At 41.6% G+C, this 26,799-nt stretch overlaps 1 protein-coding gene across 20 annotated transcripts in view; it reads left to right on the top strand.

The window, feature by feature from the left end:
• LOC128339466 (microtubule-associated protein 2-like) overlaps positions 1 to 26,799 on the top strand; it is a 416,732-nt gene that overhangs the window by 69,053 nt on the left and 320,880 nt on the right. For all 20 annotated transcript variants that reach the window (XM_053283451.1, XM_053283447.1, XM_053283445.1 and 17 more), the window contains one exon: positions 18,734 to 18,784. The gene's annotated coding sequence lies outside the window, so the exon portion shown is untranslated. The remainder of the gene's footprint in view (positions 1 to 18,733; positions 18,785 to 26,799) is intronic.

The raw sequence follows: 26,799 nt of genomic DNA, 5'->3' as shown, positions 1-26,799 counted from the left end.
CTAGATAGACCAATGGTCTGACTCAGTATATGGCAGCTTCCTATGTTCTAATGAGCTTGAAATTTAATTCTGATAGAGCCAGTCTGCCCAGGCGATGTCATGCCTACATCCAAAGATGGGCTTCCAGGTCATGAAGTTTCTATTGCTGTTTGTGTGACATCTTACCTTTCACAAACTGCTTATGAGACTGTCTGAGGTATGTAGTGCTTTGTCAACCTTCCATTGAACTCTGTATAGAATATTGGACTGATTTAGAAATGGTTTGATCTTATCTCACAGAATTGTCACAATAATAATGAAAAAAGGTGCTTGGTGCGTTGTAAGTCATATAAGTATTTTTATTTATTTATTATTTATTATTACATTTATATCCCACTCTCCCTCCAAGGAGTCCAGAGCTGATTACATAGTTATTTTTATTCTCACAACAACCCTGTGAGGTAAGTTAGTACAGTAAAGTGTGCCATCGGTTGTCTTTGGTAGAGTACAGGATGGGTTTGCCACTGCCTCCTCCTGCGCAGTGTGAGATGATGGCTTTCAGCACCTTTTCTATACCGCTGCTGCCTGATATAGGTGTTTCCCATAGTCTGGAAAGCATAGTAGCGGGGATACGAACCAGCAGCCTCTGGCTTACTGGTCAAGTCATTTCCCCACTGTGCCATTAGGTGGCTAATGAGGTAGGTTAAACTGAGACTGAGAGTTAAGTGACTAGCCCAGAGTCACTCAGTAAGTTCCATGGTTGAATGGGTTTGAACTTGTCCTAGTCCAGCTTTCTAACAACTATACTACACTGGTTTGGGGGATGCTTGAAAGTTGTAGCTAGTGGCACAACTATTGTTGTTGTCTGGAAAATGAAAAGACAGAGCTTAGTCATCACTGATTGGAATTCTTTGACTTTTCTTACAACACCCACTTTCAAGTGCATTTAGGGAGGGAAAGCTTGGCATTACTTTTTCTTAGTTCATAGTTTTAATAATCTTCGCCCACATGAATAGCCAAAATTAGAGCAGGAAATGCAACTCGATGTGTACTCTCTTTGCCTCTAGCAATTTGGCTCTCCTTCCATTCAGCTTTCACTCTGGTCCATGGCATTCACTCATTCTTTTGGTGTGTGTCTGGGGTGGATCAGCTTTTATACATGTTTGGGAGGTGAAGTGTGACAAAATGCATCACCCCTTGCCACATTAATTTAAAGATCAGTCTCATTTATCTATGTGTAAATGTTCCGGGACTGGCTGGGATGAGATTAGCGGAACAAATTTACCCAGCAGTTGCAGAGGTGTCATTCAGACTCAACAGGCATTCACATCAGCTTTATCTAAATAATACTAATAACAAATTAGGGAGTTGTTGCTGGCCTTGCTCATGTAATAGGTATGGGAATATCCTTTACTGAACAAATGTGGAGCTATGTTGTGTCAGTGTGTTCAAAGTCAAACATTTTTGAAAAGGCCAGAGTGTATGCCATCTAATTCTTAAGGTGCCACGTTTTTTTGAGGACTGGGCTGCAAATCGCCCTTGATCACGCTGTAATGTAATCCCATCAATTTCATTCTATTACATTTATTCAAACAGAATCTGGCTACCATGAGCTGCAAGCAAAGTTTTTGTAATATGTCCAGAATTGTTTTGCTGTCAGAGATAATAAAAGTTTTCCTGTGTATATAATAAAATATGCAAGATTTATGCATCTTGCTGGCCTCAATAAAAAGGCTGATTTAAAAAAGAATCCATAAAATTGCAGAGTATTAAAAGCATATGCTAATAGCAGAAAGTAGTGATGCATGCACAGATAACCAAGAACTTCAGACACCTGAAAACAAATTCCATATACAACTGTACAAAGTAACCTGGAATTTTTGATATCAAGTCCTGCCATAGGAGACTTTCAGTGACAGTAGAGGGGAGGACTTTAAACCTTGCCACAGCAAATGCAAAATGATATTTTTGGACTGCTTCAAGATTTTAAATAGCTAACTGCCTCCAGGGGCAACTGAACCCTTTTGCTGTCTGTAGGCGGCCAAGGATTTTCCTTCCCCACTGCCAGCGAGGAGGGTAGGGGTGGCGAGGATGAAGCCCCCCTTTACTTCTAAACATAAAATTTTATATATAAGTTCTATCAGTTATCTGTGCATGGAGTTAAATTCCTGCTGCCATTTTGTGAATGGAGCCATTTTGTAGCTCATTTACTTGAAAAAACGCATGGAAATTTGTGGGCAAAAGCTTAGAAACGGATGGTTTCTGACTTCGGGGGTGGGGGCATTGTTGGATCACCTCCATATACTGGAGGCCTGCAGAGCACAGTAGGACACTTCTATTTTGGCCTTTCAGCCCTTTGTTTTTGCATTTTTTGGACAATTTCCAGGCCTTCAGGAACCCTACCCCCACAATCATATTGCCCAAATGACTCAGTATTTGTGGTTTCCCTATCTGCTGTAATTGCAGAGAACAGAACCCCTGCGAATACTGAGGTTCTCCTGTACTTGCAATAATATAGTTTTTATGATATATTTATATACATTTCCAGAAACGATATATATTAACTAGTTGGCAGAGTGTTGGGAAGATTCCTAGCACCCTTTTAAAAACTAAAGTTTATTGCTGCATAAACCTTTACAAGAAAGAGGGTTTTTTTAGGGGAAATGATGTGCTGTGCTATGGAGAGTGATCGAAGTGGCTATGATCTATCAAGCCCGTTATGTGCATGCAAAAGCCAATGAGAGAGCAGCTGATGGAATAAAAGCTTATGCCATGATGAATTCAACAGTCTTTAAGGTGCAAAAGTTTCTTTCTTGTTAATGGAACATAGGAACATAGGAAACTGCCATATACTGAGTCAGACCATTGGTCTATCTAGCTCAGTATTGTCTTCACAGACTGGCAGCGGCTTCTCCAAGGTTACAGGCAGGAATCTCTCTCAGCCCTATCTTGGAGATGCCAGGGAGGGAACTTGGAACCTTGATGTTCTTCCCAGAGCGGCAGCTCCATCCCCTAAGGGGAATATCTTACAGTGCTCACACATCAAGTCTCCCATTCATATGCAACCAGGGTGGACCCTGCTTAGCTAAGGGGACAAGTTATGCTTGCTACCTCCAGATCAGCTCTCCTCTCCATAGGGAGGAGATACACACACACACACACACACACACACACACACACTGCATACATACATATACATAGAGATGCACACATGCATGTGCATTCTCATACTACTACCTGAGACCTGTCATTGTTTCATAAAGTTAAGGCATAACATATTTACAGTAATATAGAATTAGACTGTGGACCTGTTTGGGCTTCTACCCAGGCTCAGTTAGAGAATGGGTTTTTGGTTTGTGCATTTGCACAGTCCTTTCCGTTTTCATTCACCTTATTGCAGGAAGAAGGTGACAAGTACACTGGGAGATCCCATGCTAGTCTGAGCATAGGACATCCAAAATCAGTCTCCTTCTATGAGAATAAGTTTGGGGGAAGAAGCATGCCACCTGGTTGCCTATTCTCCGTCCCAGGTAGGGTAGAATATTGAACCCATATAAATGGGATCACTCAGTAGGTCCCATGATTAGCTAAGCTGGACTTGTCCTGCAAGTTCACTGGATACACCCAGTATCCTCTTATGAATATCGATTCTCAGTGGTCAGATGGAATATAGTTTTCCTCCAATAATGAACAGGAACAAACTATTCCCCCCAAATTACTCTGAAATAATAAAAAGAATTCTGCTAATTTCCCTGAAAGTGAGGGCCAGTTCATATAGCCGGTGGCCTCCTCACAGGATCACCACATGGTAAGGATTGTCAGCTCTGACCAAAGCTCTTCCTGGAGATTTTCTGCCAAGACTTTTTCCATGCTATCAAGCCTTTAAGAAATCAGAGATTGTTTTAGGAGTCACCTGGAGATAAATGCCAATATATGGAGACTCCAGGACAATCCTGGAGGGTTGACCACCCTACCGCACAGGAGAGTGTGCAACTGCTGGCAAACTCATGAAGACCCAACCTGCAAAATATGGATCTGCTGTGCTGGTCTGCGATCGTAATAAAGGAATTGAACGGAATAGTGTGGAGCTGCTGATAGTGTGAATTAGTGTTGATAGTCCCCCAAGCAGGTGTTGACAAGTGGTGGCTATGACTTGCACAGTCGCCGTGACTCTCTTTCAAGCTGCTAAACTATATAAATAAGATGTGGCTTCCATGTTGAGGTGCTAGTTCATACAGTCATTGCCTCCTCCTAGCTGGGTCGTGAGCCTGTTGACAAGCTCCAGAAGACTATTTGAGGGCTCCCCCAGTTATGTGAACCAGCCCGTATATATCCTCCTTTTAAAATCAGCATTTGCCTGTCTTAGCTTCAGGACATATATTGAATTGGTAAAAATCAAGACATTCTGCCTGTATTATTTTAAGTGTGTTTAGCTATGGCACATCTGTGTCTGACCCACAAAAATGGAATGCCCCATGGTAAAAATAGCTGAATCCTCTTTAGCTAGCTATAGTTTTCTAGAGATGTTTATCCAAAGGGGGCATATTCTCCAGCTGTTATTGCCCCCCCTCCTGATTTGAAGATCAGCAGAGTGACAGTGGCATAAACTAAATGGCAACTGGAACATTTTGCCTGGATGGGAAAGTATAACACCACCAGGAGTGCCAGACAGAGGGAAGATTTAGGCTGCGAGCAACTGCAGTCCTCATCACCAGGCACTCTGATTGTCCTCCTGACTCTCCTTCCAGTAATAGGAGCTGAAGGCACTGGATAATTATCCTCTGCACATCCAGCCTGAATGCATTTTGGGGACATGCTAACAATAGGAAGAATCAGTGGAATAGCACTGCCGCAGCCTCATGTAAGCATTAATTTGAGCAAAATATCACATCACTTTTGATTTAGAGAAACAGCTTTATGTCCCTTTCTGCTGAGTATTCAGAATTAAGTCCTACTTAGGAAGAGAGAGATACTTCCACATAGGTTATCTCTTGTGAGAGTTTCTGTAATCACCATGAAATGCACATTGAGGTTTGTTCTGTGAAAGAGTGGGTTTTGTTGCTGATGCTGCTGTCCTTGAAGTGAGGAGACAAGCTGTGTCATGAGCATCATTGATGACCTCTGAGAAATGTTGAATCCACTCTGTTAGGTTTCTTTCCTGTACATTGAGAGGAACTGCACTAGAACAAATATTTTATTTTATTTTATTTTATTTTATTTTATTTATTTAAAATATTTCTTTACTGCCTAAAACTTGCATCTCTGGGCGGCTTACAATTAAACATTGAAAACATCAAATCAATTAACAATTAAAATCATTAAAAACATTAAAAACCCAGTATTAAAAAATTTAAAACTATAAATCTAATTAAAAGCCTGGGTGAATAAATAAGTCTTCAGTGCCTTTTTAAAAGTTTCCAGAGATGGGGAGGCTCTTATTTTAACAGGGAGCGCATTCCAAAGTCCAGGGGCAGCAATGGAGAAGGCCCGTTCCTGAGTAGCCACCAAATGAGTTGACGAACCTCTCCCGATGATTTTAACAAGTGGTGGGGCTCATGGCGAAACAGATATCTGACTGTCACATTGGGATTTTATTGGGTGAAATTACAGTGCACTCGGGGCTGAAGCAGATGTTCATACACAAATGCATGTAACAAGCCTCTGGGGGCCTTCTTCCTACCCCTGAAATAACAAGATCAGGAAGGGCATGTGTGAAACAGAAAAATGGTGAGGGGAAGCTAAATCCTTCCCCTGCTTTCAGCGTCTCTGCTTTAAATGATCTCCCCAGTCACTTTCCCACTTCTGTTGTTGTCTATTTTTAAATATTCTGTTAAAACAAAAAACCCGAAGGCAGCTTACAAAATGGTAAAACAAATTGCATCATAAAATACAAATAAAAAACAATACAGACTAAAATGGCAGCACTAAAAAGAAGTATTTCAAAAATCCCTTACTGCTATAGTTCTTTCCAGAACATGTGATGTGTGAATTATGCACATTATGGAATTCACACTACAAGATTTGGTGATCACTACTATCTTAGATTACTTTAAAAAGGGATTAGATTAATTCACGCAGAATATGTGTATTAGTGACTATTGGCCATAATACTTAAATACCATAATACCATAATACCTAAATGGAACTGCCATTATTAGGTGCAGTATATCCTTCAAAATCATGTGCTGGTCTCATCTTTGTGCCCTGTTTGTGAGCTTTCCAGTGCTATCTAGCTGGCCACTGATCAAAACAGAACAAAAATGAACTAGATTTTTATATTTGTAGGCATTTTGATACAGACTTTGACAAATTTCTTTGGATCTAGTAGCCAGCACAAAAATTCAGGAGCCAAGCAATGGACAATTGACAATATTACTAGACTCAGTGATGGACATAGTGTAGGAGGAAGGCAAATGGGATTCTTTCTATCCCCTTTGGACAGGGCCGTCCCTAAGGGGTGCGGGGCTGGGGGCAAATCAGCATGTGTGGGGCCTCCTTAACATTCCATATCATTACAGAATCATACTGATTGATGACATACAGTGTAAATAGTGTGAGTGAGGTTTTTGGACATGTCCAACCTGCTTGGACATATAATGCATTTCTAAAGAAATAATAAAAAGCACAAACACATGCTTCACTACTCTAGCATAGTGCATAAATGAATGAATGAATGAATGAATGAATGAATGAATGAATGAATAAATAAATAAATAAATGTTGTTTGTTTGTTCCAGAAGGTTTTGTAATTTTCTGCCATGAAACAAGCAACTTATAGGAGTTTTTAGATGGGTTTTTTTAAAATATAAAAACCCCAACAATTTTTCCAATCCACTTCCATTTAAATATACATATTACTCCCACTCTGCCCTACATCTCTGCTCAATACCAAAGCCCTATGCTAAGTCATTCTAGGGCAGGTGGTCTAAAGGCTAGGGCAGGGGGGGGCATTTTACTCTTTTTTATGAAGGCAAAGGGCAGATTCTTCCCCATGGGGGTGGAATGATGGTCTAAGTGGGGGCTTCAGTTCCAGATATTTTTGTAATTTTCTGCCATGAAGCAAGCCACTTATAGGACTTTTGGGATGGGGTTTTTTAGATTAAAAAACAACAACCAAAAATTTGTCCAATCCACTTCAATTTAAATATACATATTCCTCCCACCCTCCCCTATATCTCTGCTCAATACCAAAGCCCTATGGCAAGCAAATCACTAAATATTCGGTGGGGGGGGGGAGATAAGCAGGAAATCACATCATACCTCCATTACAAAGCCTGGGCTTGGCTGGGCAGAGGGTCTGCAGAGAGCTCTGGTGCTCGACATTCTCTGCCTGCCTGCTTACTTCTTTCCTGAGCTTCAGGCTTCAGGGAGGCCTGCCTCTCTGGAAGCCCCGCCCACCCACTGAAGAGCTGAGAGGCGGGGAGAGAAGAGCTCTAGCAGTTTGCCAGGGAGCCTTTCAAGCTGCGCATAGACACAAAAGATCGGCTCTGGCTGGGCTGTGGGAAAAGATAAGTGGCTGGGACTGGGGGGTGGGGGAGAAGAGGGCAGGCTGCACTGCAGTGTGTCCAGAGCTGGGCCTGTGCCAGCATGGAGCTTGGGGCAATTGCCCCAGTCGCCCCACCCTAAGGATGGCCCTGCCTTTGGAAGTAACATACCTAGAACAGAAACAGCTAACTGAGCAAGGAGGCACCTTTTAAAAGTGGTGATTATTTTTATTTAGCAGGGAGAGAGCAACTGGCCCTATCCATCCCCAGCACAGCATCCCTCCAGTGGTTGTTGCTGATGACTATCTTATGTTTTTCTTTTAGAGCCCTTTGGGGACAGGGAGCCATTTTATTTATCTATTTATATCTATGTCAACCGCTTTGGGAACTTTTGTTGAAAAGCGATATATGAATATTCAGTGTATTGATATTCATATAACAGGGCTGCCTGGGAGAAATAAATGTTTTATTACATAATTTTGAATATCTTCATCTAGGCAACATGGCCCTCTGTCGTCTGGGATTCATCAAGCCCTGTGATACAGTGTTAAAAAGACGGCAGGATTGTTTTGAGAGCATTTCCAGCAAATGTAATGGTGTAAAGTATCTAGAATTGAAGTGGCTGCATTACGGGTTTTAGTCTGAGCCCACTGAGTGCATGAGGCTCCCATTACTGGCCATGGCAGATGAACCTCTCTCTTCCCATATGGAACTTTCTCTTGCCTTTATTACTGAGAGTAATGTGTGTATGCAAGGCTACTAGGGTTGCCAGTTCTTGAAATAAAAAAATCCAGGCAGTTGAGAATGGAGCCCAGCGGTTTGTAACTGGCTCAAGGACAGAGGTCTTTGCAAAAACTTTTCATTGGTCTGAGATATACAACTGAAGTAAGGTGTACTGGCGGGTGGAACCACCTTCCCCTTTTTTCTGAAAAGGGGGAAGAAAAACAGAAAAACAGAATAAAAATCACCCTCAAACTGGCCAGGTCAATTTTTTTTAATTAGTTAGCAGCCCTAAGGTTTTCATGCGTGGACTTGCACAAGTCCAGCATCAGTCAGGATGCTGGCCACTGTTTCCTACTCTTGCCTCCTCACACCCATGGGGAAAATGCACTCAAAATGGATTTTGCAAGGATCATAGTAGCATCCTGCCTTTTGTAGGTCCCACCTCCATTTGAGGCACATTTAGTGAGTATGTGCAAAAGAGCGTTTTTCCCCATTGTGGTACCTGGATGTCAAACTAACTCACTGCCCTGAGAGATCCATTTGGCACCATCCCTAATCTTATTGTGTGGTCTCTTGAAAACATTTTTGTTGCTGCAGGCATTCAACATGACTGGAAAGTGATTACCTTTTCTGCCTATATGTGATTGTTTTAATTTATTAGAACATTTTACTCCAACACTTCAGTGAAAGTGGGCATGTCTTCCTTAGGCTCTCTCACTGATCAAATCACAACTAATAGAGGAGTGAAACAAGGATGTGTATTGTCCACTTTACTTTCCAATTTTTTTCATTAATGATATAGTTCAATTCATGGGATCTGAGAAATATTTCTTTCTGGCAGTCAGAGTAAAAGAAGAATAATAATTTCCATCTTATTAAATGCAGATATAATGGTCCTCCTTTCCTATACCGAAATAGGACTTTGAAGTTTATTGGCCAATTTGGAATTAAACTGCCAAAATTATGAAGCAACAATTAATTATGAAAAGATTAAGGTGATAACTTTTGGAAGTAGCTCCAAAAATCATAAATGGCAGAAAGAACAGATTTTGATGTACATTATCTGCACATACTGTTCGCTCCCTCTGGATCTTGGCAACCTCATAAACCCTATTACACTCAAGGCAGGTCAAAGAGTGAGAGGAGTTCTTAAATTCTGGAACACTGCTGCAGGAAGACAAGTCCATCCTATTTTGAATCTAATAAAAGCAAAGATTCATCCCCAGTTATTTAATGGATCAGAGTAGAGATGTGCACAAATCAATTTTTTTGATTCAGTTTTTGCCCAGATCGAATCACCCCGATTTGTTTTGTTTCTAAATCTGTCCCCCCCACAGAATCACTCCAGATTCAATTTGGATTTGATTTGATTTGGATTGATTCAGATCATTTATAAAGGTCCTAGGGGCACCAGATTTGTGTGGTGGGTAGGTCCCCATGGGTGCCACCTACCACCCAAATTTCAAGTCTGTGGGGCACATGGTTGATTTTTAATGTACAGTTGTTTGTGGAAGGTTTGTTTGTTTTATAATTTGATTCCCATATAATCAATTGTTAATTTTATCCTTACTGTATACACATTGTGGTGACTTATAAAGCACTAAAACAGCTGATGCAGGTGAACCCCATTTTCCATGGGGGTTCCATTATGCACTACAACTGCAGATAATGGAACCACGGATAATGGGTCTTTGTGGCAATGGGAATGTTTTTTTGTTTTTGTTCCTGGAGGCTGGAAAATGGGCATAAAAGAGAGGTCAAAAATGTGAAAAATAGTGAAATAAAGTGACCTACCATGCTCTGTGGATCTCAAGTAGGGATGTGCATGAACTGGCAGATGGCCAGTTCAGTGTGTGGGGGTACCTTTTAAGGGGCAGGGAGGGTGCTCTTATACGCACACCCCACGTTTCCTCTGCTGGTGCTGTGTCCAAAATTCCTGGTGCAGCATGCCCTCTTGCCACCCCAGTCAGTGTTTGCTTGTATGTGTGACATGCACACACGCACTGGCCACTTCCAGTCTGACGCTGACCAGGACGGCAAGAGGGTACACTGCTGCCCTGCGCCAGCAATTTTGGACACAGTGCCAGTGGGGGGAACGTGGTGTGGTGTGGTGCAAGAGCACCCTCCCTGCTCCTTAAAGGGAACCTCTCTGCCACCAAACCAACCAGACCACTGGTCTGGTTCGGAGATCTAGAAAAGGACCTCCAAAGAGGTTTGTGCACATCCCTAGTCTCCAGGTGTCCAGGAATGCCCCACCCCCAAATCAGTCCCCCATTTTTTGACGGAAAATTGCAGATTCCCCCCCCCATAAATGAGCCGCAAAATGGCTCATTTTTTCAAAATGATGACATCATGTATACTGAAATTAACCCTTTAACCCCCCCCCCCAATATGCAGAGGTCGGGTGCAGTGTTCCCTCTAACACAGATTCCCAGATGTTGTATTTCAACTCCCATAATCCCCAAGCACATCTTGGGGATTATGGGATTTGCAGTTACAACATCTAGGAATCCCTGTTAGAGGGAACACTGGTTGGGTGTCAGTTACCCAACCACGGATAAGTCGGATCTGTGGATAGCGAGATTTGCCTGTACTGGATTTTTAAATCTGCCAATCTGTTCATTTGCTCTAGTAGTTCTTGTTGTTAAAATTGTTGACAGATTTTAAATCTAATTTGTTAGCTTCCTTGAGTGCTTCTGTTGAATTAGAAAGATGGGATAAAAATCTACTTACAAATAAAAGCAAATACAATTATAAACTGTTGTGCAAAGTACAAGCACGGGGCTTCTTTTTTCCACTATGAACTCACTGGCATTTTGCCATAAACTATAACATGTGCATATTCTGTCACTGGACTGTAGACACCATACAAAAGACATTATTTGCTGGTGAAAATGTAAATTAGTGGTTTGAAGCACATAGAGCCGGGTCTCACGATCAGTGGAGCTGCGGGGAGAGTTAAGCCCTCTCTCCCCGCAGACAATCAGGGCAGGAGCCCTGGGCGGCCGGATCGGCCGCCCACACGATTGCCGGCTTCGTGACGGAGCCATCGGGGGCTGGGGAGCGAGCGGGGCATACTGGGGAGACCCCCAGAGCTGGGAGGTGACTTTTGCCTTCCCTCCGGATGTCTACTCAGGAGTAACCGTGGTGCGGAGCCGTGCCGCAGCTACTCACGATCTGTAAAACCAGGTTTGCGGAGTGCTCGCTCTGCAAACCTGGTTTTAGGGTAGGGGTAGTTAGGTGGGCTACCCACCTAGGAACCACTGGGCTCGCAGCTGAGCCTGGTGGTTCACACAATGAGGCGAAATCGGGCTAGCCTCTGCTAGCCCAATTTCATCCCATGGTGCGAATAGCCTCGTATGCTATTATATCCCCCAAATCTTCACTTACTCATTTCTTTCATTTGTCCCCTTAACCCCATGAGGTAGGCCACTGTTCTGTTTTATAATAGTAGGCTGAGAGATGGTGATATGTTCAAGGCAGACTGAGGAGTGCTTGTCTGCTACAATCAGACCAAAATCTATAATTATCCAAGATAGTGGTTTACAAACTTTGATGGGTAGTGTACCCCTTCCAAGATCTCAGAGAACTTCAAGTACCTTCAACTTAAATAAATAAATTAATTAATTAATTAAGAAAGAGTCCTGCTGCAAAAACTTTTTAAAATCTTGCATTTTACGTAGAACAAAGAGGCTGGGCTACAGGGAACTATAGGGTACTCCAGTGAAAGCCCTCAGGTGCCTGGGATACACAAACCGCTGTTGGGAAATAGCTACATTGGTTTTATGGCAGTTTCCTAATCACATGTACAGGCAAACCTCATTATACGTGGCACCGGCATTTGCTGTTCTGCGTATGTATGGTCAGGCAATTGACACCCGAACTCCGTGTCCATGGTTAAAATATGGCTAATTTCCACATATGTCGTGGTGGCTGGAAATTACTTCCAAGGTGATTTCCATTTTGATGAAAGGAACCATGTTGTGGCTGTTTAAAAAAAAATTGAGATTTTTTGCCAACAAATGGAAGAATTGGGGGGGGGGCATTGCTGGACATCTGAAGACCCAAAGAGCATGGTATGGTGCTTGGTTTCTCTTCTTTCTCATAGCTGTTTTTAGCCTTTTTTTAAGCCTCCAGGAACCTGACCCCTCATTCCCATTGCCTCAATGCCACAATCCATGGTTTTGTTATCCGCAGTTGTAGCTGGGAACAGAAACCCCACAGATAATGTGGTTCACCTGTATGTTGTGTATTTGGGTTCATGCACAAGAAAAATTGTGCATTTCTAGATATCCTGGATATTTTGCATGAATAGGAATGCTAGGCAAGTCAATAATCATAATCCACTTTATCTGTTATACTATTATTTTTAATTAGAAGGCTCTTCTTGCTATGCAAGATAATTGAACAGTTTATTCATATTAAAATTTATTTTTCTTATTAAATCCAGTAATTAAAAATTAAGCCTTCAGTATTAATACAGTATGAAAAGCCAAAAGTCACTTAACCTTTTGTTTAGACTTTAGATCTGTTACAAAAAATACTATGAATAAACAGCACAAATAATGGGGACATACACATGAATATGGTAAGCATTACTGTACATGGATGTTTATTACTTCCACTTTACTTCTGTAAGGCCTATATGATATGCTTCCCTGGGTCAAAAGTAGAATTTTATTTCAGGATACTTAGTGATGTAAAAGAATCATTTATTAAGCAAAACAGTGAGGCTGTTCACACACACATGCAAAACTGGGCTAAGGGACCCCAGCCTGGTTATGCACGCCCATGTGCACCACTGGGATCGGGGCTGGTCCGGGTGGTACCATGGTGGCAAACTCGCCAATGAAGCCTCCCTTTTAAATGAGGTGAAGGGAGCAAGCGTTTCTTTAACCTCGTTTTCACAATCATCTGTCAGCCGCGGCTGCAAACAGCTACAGCTAGCAGACTCTGGGAGGGGAGGGGGGATCCCCATGATGTACGATTGATGTGCACAGACCGGTCCGGAGGCCATTCTACAGGCCTCCGGACCAGTCTGTTCTTGGGGCGGTTCGAGTTTTGCATGCTGCCGTGGGGGTTCCTTTAAGGGTGGGGGGAGGGTGTACTTACCCCTCCCACCACTTTCCCCCCACCGGCGTGCGTTTTTTAGGAAGCATTTGGAGCAGCAGGATACCTCCCTGCCGCCCCTTCCCCCTCTTGGCTGCAAAAGGCTTCAGAAAGCCTTTTGAGCATGCGCACGTTGCAGTTCAGAGCTGCCGGCAGTAGCCAGTGCCTGTCAGGGTGGGCAGTCCACCTGCCCAGGGAAAGAGGAATAGTCGTCTGCGGGGAGGTAAGCTCTTTAGGACTTCCTCCCTGCAAACCCTGTAGCCCTTTCTCACTGCTTGTGAGAAAGGGCTCAGCATATTGAGCCTAGCATTTTAGAAGTTAAAAACTGATAGAATTGTATTTATTAGCATTGCCATTTTATTATTATTGAGCGGCTGGAATCCAAAGAACAACACAGCTAAGAGGTCTTTGTCTTTGTATTTCTCAAAGAAGTGACTGCTTACTAACCTTCTTTGAAATTGGGTGGCTGATGTCTTGACTAAGGAAGCACCAGTGCAACAGGAGAAGAACTGGTGCTTCTGAAGAGTTCCAGTCTAATATTGCACGTGTGTGTGTGTGTGTGTGTGTGTGTGTGCGCATGAGAGAGACAGACAGACAGAGGATGAATTTCAACAACCTCCTCTTCTCCTGGAAGCCCTCTGGGTCACCCAAAAATATGTGACTGTAAGCTGAGCAACGCTCAGAGACATATATATTTTGGGCTGGCACAGAGCACTGCCTGAGGAAGGGAAGGTTGCCAGAATTTGCCCCCACCACTGAGTCTGCAGTGGCGCTGGGTTAGTTGAACTTTTCAGAAACACCGCTGCTTCTCTTGTTGCTTTGTTAGGATATCAAGACAGTGAACTTTCAAAAGCAGTTTGTGATGTGGCAAGGCAGTCTGATGCTCAAAGGAAAAAAAAATTCCACTGTGCCTACTGTAACTAAAATTGCTGTTTGGATACCAGCCAGGATTTCTTGAAATGCCTGCAGTAACTGCACATGGTATGACAATCAAAATAGACCTATAAACCTGGGCTCAAGTTTACAGTCGTAGAAGGGGACTAGGGATAGAGGTAGCCACTGTACTCTAAGCAAGTCTGCTCCTGTACACGATGTTTCCTGCTCTGTATTAAGGCTAAGCAAAGCATTTACTGTCTGTAGGAGATGATGATAATGTCACATTCTGCCTTTAAAGAGGGGTGTTAATCATTAACAGCAAAAACGGTGTTTTCTGCTACCTTAAAAACAAACACATGTATTGTAACATAAGACCACAAAAATATCAGATACAATAAATTTGTTAGACTTCATGTTCAAGCTCCCACAACACTCTGTTGCGTACATATTCCATATTATGCGAGTTGGTAGCCACTGGGTTCAGTTTGACCAATAGGGTAACCAAAGGGAAAAACTGCTAACCACGAGCTTCCGAGGCTAAAGATGGGTATTGCTCTGAAGGAATTCCAGTGTTGCTTCAACATCTGTGGCAAATGCCCCAATTCCCCCACATCTTCCCCACCTTTTTGTGTCACATTCTCAGGGTCTGTTGTTGGTCCCCTGCTTCAATATATTTTGAGAGTTTTACATCTTAGCCATTTGCTTCTCAGCTCGATTTCCTTGGCTTGAATTCTTTATTGTGATTTCATTTTGGATTGCCAGTGAATTGCCTTTTTTTGGATTGCCTTTTTCCATTTTCCTCGTGTGTGTGTGGGGGGGGACAACCACCCTTAAATTTCTCCCCTCTTGCCTTTCATGACATTTTTTGGCTCTGCTGCCGAACCACAATTACATCCTTTTGGGCTTGCTTCTGCCTTTTCTAATCTGTGGTATACATTTTTTTATTATCCTCTATTATAGCTTTTAAAATATTCTCCAAGCTTCTTGAAGGGATTTGACCCTCATAACTGTGCCCTTCAGCTGCCTTTTAACTAATCCTTTCATGTTTGAGAAATTCTCCCTTTTGAAATTAAATATGGTTGGATTTTCAGGGCAATTATCCATTCTCAAATATATATAATATATAAAAATAATCTCTCTTCCCATAACCAACAACAAGGAAACCCCTCTGTGTACACAGATGGATTATCTCCTCTGTGCTTTAAGAGAATACCTGCTAAATGTGATACTTTCCAAGAACAGTTTTTACAGCTTTCTTTAAGGCTAATGTGTATTGGATCAGCTCCTCTGATTCATTTAGTAAATGGTTATGACCAGAGAGAATTCACGAATTAATAGCTATATCAAGAAACATAGATTATATGGGTAAAACCTTATATTGGTGATTCATTCTCTCTCTCTCTCTCTCTCTCTCTCTCTCTCTCTCTCTCTCTCTCTCTCATTCAAACTCCTTAAAACGGTGGTCAATATCTAGAATTAATATCTAGGATTAATTAATATCTAGAAGCATGCAGGTAGCAATGCTGCATGTGTGCTGGTGAGTAGTGTATGCACATTTGTGTCCATTTCGTCTTCCCTCTGAAGATGCTTTGACTTACAAAAATACATCCCTGAGGGCTGTGCTGCCCACAGGAACATATTTTCAGGAGTCACAGTTGGCTTCAAAGGGAAGAGAGATTGCAGAAAATGGCTTGTTTTCTGTAGTTCATGCTACATTACTTGCACACACACTTTGTTAGTCTGAATATCGGCCAGTGTCATTTGACTGCTTGATCATTGTCCTTTTTTTTTTTTTTTGGTCCATCTAAGATATTTCAGGAAAGTAAGTAATCCTTCAGTTGGGATTTGGCCTACAGCTATCAAGATGCCTTCCTTAAAGACATATTACACATGACATTAGTCATGTCATTGGTGTGTGTGTGTGTGTGTGTGTGTGTGTGTATGTGTGTGTGTGTGTGTGGTCCCCCACCCCCAAGTGGAAATAGCCAATCCAGATCTGGCTGCAGAAAAGGGGGATTTTTGTTTAATGCCATGCTTTTTAAATGCCACTCGAGATGGCATCCACACATGCTCAGATGCCATTTCTGTGCTGACGCTGCCTGCGAGCTGCTGGGAGGAGCCCTGCAGCCGCATGCAGGCCATTTAATCCAACAGTGCCGTGCTGGGGCGGTGGAGGGTGGCACAGGGGGCATGGAGGGGCAGGTAAGATCTGCCTCCCTCCTTTTAAAGCACCCGCTTGCCCCCACCGAAATAATTCTGTGGGGGCAGCTCAAAGCATTTCGGCGCCTCGACATAGAGACGTCGAAATGCTTTGTGCACGTGTCCGTAGTATATATGTACAATGTAAGGTCTGACTAGGGCTGGAGGCAGTTAAATAATCAGTTGCTGAGACTGGAGAGTGACCAGTGCAATTCAAGCCCTTGGACAGGGTTCACGGAACTGCCTGCATTCTGCAGTTAATTAAACCAGCAAAAGGCTCTTAGGAGCTAATTTGATCACAGAGAAATTGAACTGGAAGAGCTGTAAAACTTCACATTGAGTGCTTTTACTCATGTTAGATTTGTGGCCTAATAAAACATTTATTTGTACTATCTCCACATGTAAAGAGGCATATGTTGTGGCTATGGACTTTCTTCATACCGATTCTTCAGAACACGGAAACCTAAAAAAACCACTTTTAAGGAAAATAAAATCTTATCTATGAATAGTGTTTAGGTAAACTACATTGCAAACTGCCTCTGTTGGATGTATCAAAGTCTGAAATAATTGTAACCATAAAATAAATGTTATACAAGTACTCACTATTGCATCTGATTCTAATTTTAAGTATGCAACTCTGAAATAAAAGTCAATCCTTTTTTAATTTATTTATTTTACATTTTATGTCCCGATCTTCCTCCAAGGAGCCAAGAGCAGTCTACTACATACTTAAGTTTCTCCTCACAACAACCCTGTGAAGTAGGTTAGGAGGAGAGAGAAGTGACTGGCCCAGAGTCACCCAGCATGTCTCATGGCTGAATGGAGATTTGAACTTGGGTCTCCCTGGTCCTAGTCCAGCACTCTAACCACTACACCATGCTGGCTCTCTCTAGTCCTTCTAAACAGCAGGACTAAAATGCAATATTCTATATAAATAAAATCAAATTTTAGTTTAGAGTGTTAGTTGAGGTGAGAGATTTTACTAGCATGGAACCAATGATAAATGTTCCTTTAACATTATATATCAGGGACCAAGATTTCCAGTTCTACAAGGCTGCATTTTCAAGAAAGGTAGAGCTCCAGCACTTCTTTTACAAAGTACTGGCCAACTCTTCCGTAGCTGTGCATACCACAGAATCAGTGTCTCACCGCGTAAGGAGAGTGACTCACCAGGGCTTGGAAAAGGCCCTTAGGAAATATCCTCCACTCATAAATTTTGTTGTTGCAACAAACCATTTTGTGATTCTCATCTGTATACACAGCAAGAAGCAAGCAGACTTGGGCTGCTTTTTGCTATTTATATTAAAAAGTACTGCACTGAGGATTATCTTTCTTTGATAGCCTCAGCCAAGTGGTCACATAATCTCCTCTGCTCTGATAAATTAAAAATTAGAAACGTAGCTGCCTTTGCATCTTCTTCTCCCCTCCAAATTCACATATAACTCATAATGTTAATGACTGATGTTTTGTGTAGGCAAGAAGATAAATGCAAGAAAGTAATATGGCAGGGTGTGTCTTTCAAAAACACCTGCCATTCAATTAGTACATTTGTTTTTTGTTTTTTTTTAAAGCCAACATACTTTAATTGTTTTGTAGTGAATCAGAAACACTGGCATTGACAGTATTTATTACAGCAAGACTCTTCTCAGTTTTGCAGTGGGTGTCGGCTTCAGGCTGACTGAGTCAATGTTGTGATTCTTAATAATTGCTGGAGCCTCTGAGATCACTGAAAAAACCAAAATTGATTATGTGACTAAATGGTGCATTTTCCTACTCTGTATTTTGCTTTTGAACCCAGAACCACATTATCTGGATTGTGCCAAATTCAAAGGGGATTTTTTTAAACAATAAAGTTTCCATTCTTGAGAATATGAGTGAAAATATAGCAGTAGCATTGTGCAGCGACTCTGTTCTTGTGTTGGGGAAAGACCATAGTTTAGAGGTAGAGCCCATAATTGGAAAGAAGGAGGTCCAGATTCAGGAGTTTTGAACGTCATATTAATATTATGCTAACTGCAAAATTTGAGGTTTTCCTTCACAATTCCATTTTTGTTAAATAGTGAACTAGAACCTGACCAGAGAATTTGCATGAAATGATACCCTCTTGTTGGTAAAGTAGCACTGCAGACGAAGATTGGGGTCTTCGTGTTTGTTAGTTACAACATTCAGCTAGATGAAAATAGCATGAAAAGTTGGCACGTTGATACGAAGCATCTGTAGTGCCAGCATAAGGTTGGGATGTTCTTTTAGTATAGCTATATTTTCCCTTAATCGCTTATGTGCTGTCTCAGCAAAACTGAAAAGTGAATTGTATGAGCATTTTTAGTTTCTAACCTAAGATTTGCCTTCTTCTTCTTTTTTAGACTGTAAAAATCTGAGCTGAGGTATCCACTGGCAGACGGATCTACCAAAAGGTATACTTTTTTTGTTTTCTGGGTCTGAGCCCCACTCCTGCGCAATATAAATTACAGTTGAGGGGCCTAATTGATGGAAATGATCTCTCTGGCACATTTCCACATGATTCCCCCCCCCCCCCAATACATTCAGTTCTACATTCAGAAATGAGGATGTGGATATTGTTTAGTATTCCAGCATCTTGCTAAAATACATCCTTCCTGTATCTGGATGAGAAAGAAATACTGTGGTAAAGCCATTCCCTCATAACAAAAACATGTAAGTTCTCACACAAGAGTAGTGTATTAGAATTTAGAGTAGAGATGAATTTGGAGAATTTTGCATTAATCTGTAGAAATAGAATGAATAATAGGCCATAACATAGGGTTATGGTAACGATGAATGAGAGAAGGTAAAATGGTTTTCCACACTGACTCTTATGAATGGGGAGCATTCTCAAGCTAAATGCATAGGATAGATATTTTAGATTCCTATTTAACTTGTAACTAATCATCTGTCTGTTTCATATTACTAAGAGATGACTTATATTAAAAAAACCAAAAAATCTTGGGACATTCCTGCTTTACAGCAATAAAGTAAGGGATATCCAAAGCTTTCACACAACTTCAATGTGCATTTTTACTCCCCATAAGAATGTTGCTTCAGGCTTCCACACTGCTTCCTAATGTGATCTTAGCTTCTTCTGCACACACGCCAAGCAGGAACCTTGCACGATTTTCACAGTGCTGCCTGCCAGCCAGCTCCTTCATTCCAAGAAGAACACACACCCCTTTGCCAGTTGCCACAAAAGCAGTAGAGTAATGGAAAGGGACAAGTTTTTCTCAGAATGCAAGAGCTGATTCGCAGTCAGCGCTGTGAAAATCATGTGAGATCCATTCCTTGGTGTGTGTACAGAGTATAAGAACATGCTAGGAATTAGTGCAGAAGCCTGCTTGGTGTAAGTATGGGGAGTAAGATTGTTTTTAGAACTTTCATGAAAGCTTGTTATCCCTCCATTTATTGCTTTATTGAAGTGACATAGGAATGTGCCATTTCATGATGCATAGATAAATATGTTTTTAAATGTCTGCTCATGTAAAAAGAAGGTTTGGCCTAACTCTCTCCCCACGTTGCAAGGTTTGTTTTTGTGTGTGCATGTGGGGGAACAAAGATCTAGTTTCTCCTACCTGTATTTTGAAGTGACAATTTCAGGAGGTTGATACCATGAGCTTCTGAATTTGCACAAAACCAGAAAGAAAATGATGGCTAATGTGGGAGCGCCTTACTGAGAGTTGCATGTGTATTTAAATTAAATACTAAGCATGTTGTTGACTCAGCCTAATAGTGGGTGGGTGGTGGAATGGGTCAGAAACTTTAAAGAAAACAAAACTCTCACAATGATTTTGCTGATTTTTTTTTAAACAGAAAGCTTTTGCTTTCAGAAAGACCTTATTTTACTGACAGCCTCAATTAAACACATGAAAAGGCTTGGCATGCTGAGCAAAATGCTGTAGCTGGTGCCCAAAACATAGCATGTCACTGTTACCATTTATCAAATTTTGGCATAGTCGCTGCCAAGAACATTTTCCACAAAAAGGAGCTGGCAGACATGTCTGTTAACTGCAAGAGGGGATTGATTTGCTCAGGATCCTGACCTTTATTTGTCCAACTTTCTACTGAAGTTTATTTGAGAATATACTCCTAAGAATCAGAAGCACTACTAGCAAAGCAAATTTGTTGATCTCCGTTGAGTGTTTTGGCACAAACTCACTTTAACTCTAGTTATTTGAGTCATATTAAGGGAACTTTCAGGCATAGCTTTGAGGAGGGAGCTCTCACTTCCTTGGAATGAACTTGATTCCATTGTCACTAAAGAAGATGGTTGAGTGAAGCACTAACATGCTCTGTAAACAACTGCCCTGCACTCATTGCACCAGCTAGAAAGTTGGGGTGGCTTGAGTTTGGTTGAAATATTGAAGTACTTTGAAAAGTATGCTAATTTTCAGCTGACATGTTACAAGATTATAATTCTCCCATGGTCTCCTAAGGTCATAGTTTTCTCGTTGCTTTGAACCTGGCTTTCTTTTTTTACTGTAGTACTGGCTTTTAAAATGCTTCTGTAAAACATGGGTATGGGTTATGGATAAACATGATGATGGAGCAGACTCTCAGCTTTTACTTTTTTTTTTTTTTTTTGGCAGCTCAGTACCTATATGTCCTTCACTGGAGGAATTTTCTTCCATCCGTGGTACAGTGTCTAGTCCTATACAGTATGCCGTACACTTCTTAAAAAACAAACATTTACGGAAATTGAGAGTTAGTATTACATTCTTTTTTTTTACAACCTCGTTATTCGCAGAACCGTTATCTGTGGTTCCAGATATTCGTGGGTGTCTAATTGACACCTGTTTTCATTATATGTGGATACTAAAGGGTTAAAACCCACATATACATAGTTTCTAGAGGGCTGGAAGTAACCGTGGAGGTAACCTCTTGTCACCATTTTGTGAGGAGGAGCCATTTTGTGGCTCATTTCTTTAAAAAGAAAAACCCACCCCCTTTTTGAGAGCATTCCTAAGCACATGGGAGCACAGTGCAGTAAACAGTTTACATTATTTTTTGCTTTTTTGGGGGGAGCTGTTTTTAACAGTTTCTTGTTTCCATTCTGGAACCTAACCCCCCTTTTCTCACAGGCATAATGCCTTGTTACTCACGGTAGTAGGCAAGGAATGGAACCCCCACAAGTAAGGAGGTTTGCCTATATTGTACAAATCTCTAATATAACAAAAGAGAGAAACCAAGCATGTTGTAGCTTGAGAAAGATAGTACCAATAGTTGGGTGTCACCTAGATTAGCCTAGCAAATCATTCCAAAGGGGCTGATAAGAACTTGTTAATATGAGTTAATGTAAGTAATAAATGGGTACCAGGTGAAGTAAAACTTTTCTGGTTTTTTTCCATCCCTTAGAAATTCTGAGTTGGTGCATAAGCTTTTCTGACAAAACAATAAGCCACAATCCTTGAGTTTATAGACCAGGCCAGTATAGACTTCTAGTGAAGGATGATCTCAGGTCTGGCAGTCACAATAAAGAAAGTGATAAAGTCCTTATGCAATAAATTCAGTGAAGAGCCCAGAAAAAAATTGCCAAGGGGGTATTGAGCACTTCTAAATGCCAATTTCAAACACGTTCAGCACTGATTTCAACGGAGGAAGTTGCTGTTTGAATACATCACACACGTTGAAATCCAAGTTTTTCTGGCACAAATGGCTTCCCAATCCACTATAAGTAGATAAAAACAAACAAACATCTGGTTTTCCTGTACTGAATGCATAACTCCACTTATGGCCTCTCAGCCACTGCTGCCATGGTCGCCTCAAGTGCTGTCTCTGTTCCTCCCTCCCTTCCCCTTGCTGAGATCAGTGTGATTACCTTCTCTGGGTGTGCGTGGGAGAGGTTGCTCTCTCTCATCCACCCCTGCCCACTTCTAGCCCTTTTCTGTCCCCCTCCTTCCCCTTCTCCTGCTGAGGCTGCCGCTGTAGGTGGTTTCCACATTCACGCACACGGCGCACGTGTATACAGCTCATGCTTCCTCTGGATTAAATAAAGTGCATGAGCTGATCAATCCTGCCACAACAAACCCTCTTGTTTAGAAAAGCTTGCCTTTGGGTCTGGCAGAAGAGGATGCTTCATAACTTTAGATATTGCCCTATACACTTTTGGTCTCACGTAGTGACTCGCATTCACTTCCCATTACAAATGGAAGAAAGAGCCTCTAATTTGACATCCCCTTCAGATTGCCTAACTTGTTTACACATAGAATGTGATTGTGGGAGGGGGATTCCACTGTGCATGCTGTGACTACTGCTATTTGGATACCAGCCAGGATTTATCTGGAACGGTATGACACTCTAAATAAACCCATAAACCTGTGCTCAGGCTTACAGTTATAGAAGTAGACTAGGGATAGTGGCAGACAGTGTACTCTAAGCAAGTCTGCTTTCTGCTTCATATTAATTCTGAGCACACCATTTTCTTCTGTAGGAGATGATAATATCATATTCTACATTTAAAGAGGGATGTTAATTATTAGCAGCAAAAAACAAGTGTCTTGTGGCACCTTAAAAATGAACACATTTATTGTTCACAAAAAACATCACCTACAATAAATGGGTTAGACTTCATGTTCAAGCTGCCACAAGACTCTGTTGCATCCACATTCTAGAAGCCCTCTGTGTCCCCCATAAATATGTCCCTGGGACCTCAGGAGACAAAGAGGGCTTCCAGGAGAAGGGGAGGTCATCAAAATTTGCCGACTTCCTTAAGCCCCAGTGCTAGGTTAACCTGGAACTTGTCTGCAGCACCAGCACATTTCATGGAAAACCATTAGGTAGGATGTCGGCCAGTTTCACATTGATATTGAAGGAGTTACAGAAGTTTGTACCTGCACATAAAATACCATTTAGATTTTGAAATATCCTTTAGTTTAATATGCAAACTGCCTAAAGCATCTAATAATAAAGAATAAAAATATTTTTCACTTTGCAATCAGTTATATACTCTGAATACTGTAAACGTATCTTCAGATGCCAGCCTTGATTTTAAAACACACACACACACACCCTTTCTGGCTGCACTTGTAAATATTCATGCATTAGTCCAGGTGTTCTTAGCCTTGGTTCCCCAGATGCTGTAAAAAGCAATTCCCATCATCCCCAGCCACAATGGCAGGATAATGGGATTTGTAGTCCAACAACTGGGGACCCAGGTTTGAGAACTTCTGAATTAGGAATTCTGTCTTTATAATGTGTATACAGAGCAATTTTGTTCAGCCTAATCCCTAATGCAACACCATTTTTAGTTTTTTATATTTTCAAAGGGAAAGCCAAGACTGGATTAAGAAACTGTTTCTAATGAGCTGGAGATGCTTTGGAGGCAAAAAGAATTAATGTGATGTTTAATTCATCTCCCAGATTCAGGGACTGTAATAGCCACACATTCCCATTGAACAGCCTCCTGCTATAGGGTGCTTGCTTCTTTGTAATATATATTAAAACCTCATAAATTGTTATTAACTTGACTTGGAAGCATCTCTTCTGCTCTGCTGAGGATATAAATAAATAAGCAGGAGCAATATAGCTGCTTGTTATCCTTGTTTTTAATATTCCTGTAGCATCTTCAGGCCTTGGAATGCGATTTGGCTCTTGCAATTCCTTAGGGGCACCTCAGATCAGACAAAAATCCCGAAAGAAAAAAGAAAACAGCCTCTGTTCTGTCTGCAGAGACAGAACGGAGGCAATGATATATTATATAATAGCATCTATGCACATGGTTCTTTACAAAGAATGAGAGGACAAGTCCCTGCCCTGAGAGTCTTACAATTTAGATATCGATATGCGAGAGAACAGAGAAAGGAGAGGGGGCATAATCAATGCCATGCTGCATAGTTTGTAATGATGTCATCCACCCTGATTCAAGATGGCAGACACATAAATGCTTGAGGCACAAGTAGGCTAACTTGGGGATGCCTAACCGATTTGAACCAAATTTGGTGCAGTTGTGAGTGACAGATAGAGGCGAGTCTCATGATCAGTGAGACCCGCCTTAAGGAGGTTTGCAGGGAGAGTGGGCTTAGCCCTCTCTCCCCGCAGACAATCCCCAGACAGCCCTGGGCGGCCGGATTGGCTGCCCACACAACCGCTGGCTCCATCACTGAGCCTGCAGGGGCTGCGGGGATCGGGTGCCGTGCGGCCCCCAGAAGTTCCAGGATGCCCCACACAAGTGTGGGGGGCATACTGGAGAGACCCCCAGGGTGGGGAGGCTTGTTACAGCCTCCCAGCAGGGGTCTCCTCATGTGTTGCCACGGCACAAAGCCGTGCTGCGGCAATACACAATCAAATAGACGGGGTTAGCGGAGCGCTCGCTTCGCTAACCTCGTCTAAGGGGAGGGGGGATGAGGAGGGTTTGCTGCCGGGAGCCGCACGGCTCCCGTGGTAGCACACGATCCTCCAAAAGCAGGCAAGGCTCCCTTAGCACACTTTTGGTGGATCGTGAGAATCTCCTCAGAGACCTCAATGATGTCGTTTGTGATGATGTCATCCACGCTAATTCAAGTTGGCAGACATGTGAGGCTGAAGTGGGCTAACTTTTGAGGATGGTAATTTTCAATTAAGATTAGTGCAAGGAAAGTAGATAGATTAGTCCTTAGCAGGACAGCTTGTTTTTTTAGTGCTCTTAAAGGTTTCTAGCAGAATTTCATCACAAAAACTACTCATGTAGAGCACTGATCAGCTCCAGATCGCTTTCACTGAGTTGGTACATTTCAAAATTCTTGATCGTATAGCAATTTAAGGAAGTCAACAGGGTGCATTTTGTCTGCAATCAATCACTAGCCTAAGAAAGGTCAGAAGTGTAAAAGCCATTGTGCTTTCTATTTTTCTTTATCACAACAATCTAAATGTGTTCTACAAGAGGGAGATCAGAGTTATGTAGATTAAGGAACACTCTTTTGAATTCTGGTTTATTCTGATGAGTGTTTCCTAAAAGTAAAATGGAACTACTTGCAACCAAGAAGTCTGAAATAAGGAGCAAATGATTCTGTAAGGCAGAACAGCCTCATTTTAACTTCTTTTAAAATCACATTTCTATCTTACTCTTCGTCCAAAAATGTAAGTGGCATAAATTGGGTTTTCCCAGTTTATCTTCACAACATTTCTGTGAAGTAGGTTCTATTGAGACACATTGGTTGACTCAAAGGCAGGGCTGCCTAGTGAATTTCATGACACCCTCTGCAGACTTGTATGTTTGGTGAGGAGGTCAAGATCATATCTGCTGGCCCTACCCAGACTTCTATGCATTCAGTGTTCTGTTTGCTTATGAGACCTATCTCTATCCATAATTTGGGATGGGGTATAGATTATTCATTTGGAGCCAGTATACCAAAGGGGTATATACATGTATGCTTCTGGGCAGCTGAAGCCTCAAACCTGTAGAGACCAAGCATGGTGAGAGGATGGGATCAACAGCACGAGTCCAACCTCCTCACCACCTGTGCAGGTCTATATGGTGTCTCCGGTGTCCAACATTTTGTCCATTACCCCACATTGAGTTCCACAATGTGCATCAGTTGGTGGAATGACCTCTACACTTTGAATGTATTGTGTTAAAAGAATGACATCACTCTGGTAATAAAGCAACAAGAAATTCTTTAATTAGGGTTGCCAACCCTTCACGATTGGCCCAATGTCTCCAGGTCACTATTGAAAGAAATCCTGTAGAATTTAATGCTTCAGTATTGTGAAAAAAAATTTGTGTGTGGTGGGGGGACTCTTCAGGAATAGTTTCTATCAGAGCTGGCAACCTTAGTCTTATATGCTTAAGTATAGGCTTATTAAGACTGCAGGCTTTGATCAATTTAATCAATTAATCAGTCAATACAAGCTTTAACTGAGTTATTGGTGGGGATGGCTACTGAGACTGAGAATTATGGGTTTGCTTGTTTATTTTATGAACATTTTGATTTCTTGACAACCCTAATTTTTATCATGAAAAACATCAGGATTGGTAATGCAACAAGCATGTAGAATATTCTGTTTTCTTTTCAGTGGGATTCCATTGGGGCAGATAAAGGTCTAAAACACGTGTGCCAATTTAAAGTCACAATATGGATGCTGGTAAGAGATTCTTTTCAAGCATCAAGTCGTGAATAAAAGATAATTGATTTGCTGTACTTTTGGAACTGAAGTATCTATTGTAGCTGGAATCATTTTCCATAGAAAAGTACATTTTCTTTGCATCTTAATTTTTTTATTTAAGATCTGAATATATGTAATACGCAACATTTTTAAAAAAGTATTGTACCAGAATATAGATTTTTAAATTAGCACTAATCATGTAAAGTGGAATCTGTAGTGTTAGCAGGAGAACAAATGACATTTTGGAGAAGCAGCCTGTTAGTTGGTTTCAGTGGCAACAACACCTTATTTGTTGTTACATTTGTACCCCAAGGAGCCCAGAGCAGCGTACATGGCTATATCA

This window comes from Hemicordylus capensis, chromosome 1 (genome assembly GCF_027244095.1).
Source record: "Hemicordylus capensis ecotype Gifberg chromosome 1, rHemCap1.1.pri, whole genome shotgun sequence".
In the NCBI taxonomy this organism is placed as follows: Eukaryota; Metazoa; Chordata; class Lepidosauria; order Squamata; family Cordylidae; genus Hemicordylus; species Hemicordylus capensis.
This window is presented reverse-complemented; position numbering and strand designations above follow the sequence as displayed.